This window comes from Notechis scutatus, chromosome 1 (assembly GCF_049901735.1).
Source record: "Notechis scutatus isolate UNSWTSFEM ecotype Mainland chromosome 1, rNotScu1.2, whole genome shotgun sequence".
NCBI lineage: Eukaryota > Metazoa > Chordata > Lepidosauria > Squamata > Elapidae > Notechis > Notechis scutatus.
Window position 1 is genome coordinate 291,380,061 of NC_142009.1, and position 3,539 is coordinate 291,383,599.

General features: G+C 32.9%; 1 long non-coding RNA gene across 1 annotated transcript in view; it reads right to left on the reverse strand.

Annotated features, from left to right (window-relative positions):
- Positions 1-3,140: 3,140 nt before the first annotated feature.
- Positions 3,141-3,539, reverse strand: part of LOC148133431 (uncharacterized) — a 55,623-nt gene continuing 55,224 nt past the window's right edge. The window contains exon 2 of the long non-coding RNA XR_015746801.1: positions 3,141-3,225. This is a non-coding gene — a long non-coding RNA (uncharacterized LOC148133431). The remainder of the gene's footprint in view (positions 3,226-3,539) is intronic.

The following is a 3,539-nucleotide window of genomic DNA, read 5'->3' on the forward strand; positions in this document are numbered from 1 at the left end:
TTTACATATTCAATGTGATTGAATATATTGAGAATTTATTTTCTTAAATATCTGATGTATTTTAAAATAAATCTACATTTCACTAAAACAGTTTATACTGTTTAAAATATACATTTAATGCTGCTGGTCTACATTACAAATGATCAGCGGAAAAATCTGAACATACAAACATATGACTTATTTGGTAAGACTTCAACACCTTGCTGGCTGGGGAATTCTGGGAATTGAAGTTCACACTTCAAAGTTGCCAAGGTTGAAAAATACAGCACTATATAGATCTCTGAAGGGACTGCATTAAGTCCTCTTTTGTATTATTTGCTGCTTCCCTTTTCGTCCTTTACAAATCTTAAGTGAATGTTGGAATTTGTAATATATCCTACTTAAGAATTTCTTCAAATGAAACTTTTTCTCAACTGTTCCTGCATGAAAGTGTATATAATTTGTTTGTAGTAGTATATTAATTTCTTTGTACTACAGGTAGTCCTCAACTTACAACAGTTTATTTAGTGACCGTTTGAAGAAACAATAGCACTGAAAGAAGTTACAACACCTACAAGCATTGCAACATCCCCATAATCAAAATGTGGATGATTGGCAACTGGCACGTATTTATGACAGCTGTCTTGTCCTGTGATCCACCTTTTGTGATCTTCTGATAAAGTCAGTGGGGAAGCCAGAGTCAATTGCCAACTGTACTAACTCAAAAACTGCAGTAATTCACTTAACAACTGTGGCAAGAAAGGTCATAAAATGGGGCAAAATTCACTCAACAAATGTTTTGCTTAGCAACAGAAATGTTGGACTTAATACAGGTTGAGGACTACCTGTATTAAGAGTTATAAATAGGGAGACTGAAAAATTGATAGAACACATTTTAGTGAAACAAATATAAACCATACTTAAACATACAATAGTGGATCCATACATAAATCAAACTCTGCCTTGATTCAAACAAAGTCAAACACAGTATAATTGTAATAGTTTACACACTGCATTTTACATTGCAGCCTTGCGGTATTTTTAGCTGAATTTACTTTCCCAGATGGACATAGAAATACTGGCCTTCACCACTTATGTTACCTTTAACAATAACATACTTTCTGCACATGTATACAATTTTGAACAAATATCTCCCAACACCCTTAAAAACAGCTGTCAAATACTTTTAGATTTGAAAGGCTAATTAAACAATTATATGTATCTAGGACATCAACTACAGCTTGTACAATGTTTGATTTAGTTGTAGTTTGTACAGATTTAATTTACTTGTAAACTATTCTCTGTTCATGAGGCCACTATAGATGACATCGAAAATGTACTAAACGTAAAGTGAAAACAAATCTATTCAATTCAGACTTTGGAATGAAATAATGAAATGAAATGTAAGTTTGATCAATTTACAGACACACTACTTTGAAGAATAATTTCTTCAAAAATATTTTATTGAAAATGTCAAAAATCCCTAGATAAAACTAAACTTGTTTACTTGCACGTATACCATAGCAGTTAGGAGCAAAGACACTAATGACATAAAGGCAAAACTATTGGATGTATCATGTCACTTACTAAAAGATGCTAATTCCTGATTTGCTAAAATATGATAAAATGAGTAAAAGGATACCACTTTCTAAACAATTTATTTTTCTTTAAATGTTAGATTTCCTACTAAAATCCAAATAAAATCCATGTGAGGTAAGAATTTCATATTTTAAAGCATATTTTCCATCACATCTCAGGTTTAATTTCTTCCAAATATTTACAAAGAGATTGCCAGAGAAGTGTCAAATAATCCATGAAAGCTTCTAAGCAAAACACATAACACAGAAACAAATCCAAACAAATTATGACAAATACTAAGACCTTTACATAGCTGTGTGATATCCTACATTTGATATAGTTTTCTTGAGAGGACTCATTTTTTCATTATATTTTGAATACTTAAAAAACAAGTTACTTTTTGCTTTGTTGTCAAGAAAGTAGGATTTTGAGACAGGAGTGGCAAACTGGATTTACAACAGGCATCTATCTTTCTGTTGATGGAATCGAACTATTTGACAATTATTATGGAGAAGCCTATTGGTCAATTTAGTAATTATATTTTTTAAACAGTAGGACTGGGATTTAGTAGCTAGACTAGAAAAAGACTTTGTGACTGATCAGCCAAATAAGCTGCTCTCAATTAATGAATTGACGTTTTCTGCATAGGAACCAGAAACTGCATAGCAATTTTAAGTTTATTCCCCCCACTCATTTTTTTAAATTAATATGACACCGAACAGGTGTGTTGGCCACACAGCATCAACAAGTAGGATTCAGAGCTATGTCAATTATTTTTGCCACTGATGTAAATCTTGTAAAGTGTTGGAAAAATACAAACACTTTGAAAAAGTAGAGATTATGTTTTATCATGCAAATTGATTGTTCTACACATTATGGTATGTCCCAATACATTGAAGAAAGACTATAAAGATCTAACCATAACCAGATTTAAATCTGTCCAATGCAGGTCTGATATAGATTAAGTAGTATTTTTATTGTTGAAAGCAGGAAGTAAAGAAAAAGTTAAGAAAAAGAAAATAAAAAGTATGCATTTCAAGTATATATTAGGGGAAAGCTTCTTATGATTAAATAATCTCTTACAGTACTCAAGGTGCTTTTTCAAGAGCTGTGTCACTTTAGCAGAAATTGTCCCAAAGGTGTTGTTCAAAAGGCAACTTGTACTTTGTTGGTAACAAAGAAAGTCCAGGTGCCTTTTGAACAACACCTTTGAGACAACGATCTGGATGACTGATAATCTCCAAAGACATTTAGAAGAAATGATATCAGAGTATGGGATAGAAAACCTGAAAAAGCTATATCTCAAGTTCTATAATTTAAACAATGACATCATTTCTCTTAGGCTGTTGGAAGTAACATAACGTAAATATCAAATGTTTTCATAGAAAGCTGTCACTGGTCATTCCTCCCCCCTTCCTGAAATGTGGCTCCTGATCATTTGTAATCTATTTCTGTGAAGTTCTGCTCCAAGTAAAGGTAGTCCTCAAGATACCACAATTGAGGCCAAAATTTCTGTTGTTAAGTGAGACATTTGTTAAGTGAGTTTTGTCCCATTTTACGATCTTCCTTGCCTCAGTTGTTAAGTGAATCACTGTAGTTGAGAAGTTAGTAACCCGGTTCTAAGTGAATCTGGCTTCCCCATTGACTCGCAAAAGGTAATCACTGCAACTGTCATAAATATGAACTAGTTGCCAAGCATCTGAACTTTGATCACATGATCATGGGGCAAAGATCATAGGTGAAAAATGGTCATGTCACCTTTTTCAGTTCCGTTGTAATTTTGAATGGTCACTAAATGAACTGTTGTAAGTCGTGGACTATCCGTACTTCTGAGCCATTCCCTCACCCAACTCCGTGTAATAACAAGTAAGATTCAAATACATCACATTCTGTGTATCCAAGTGGCAGATATGAGCAACTTTGTGACATATAAGATAACATCATTTAACTGTTTATGTAAAGAAAAAAAAAAAGAACAGCTC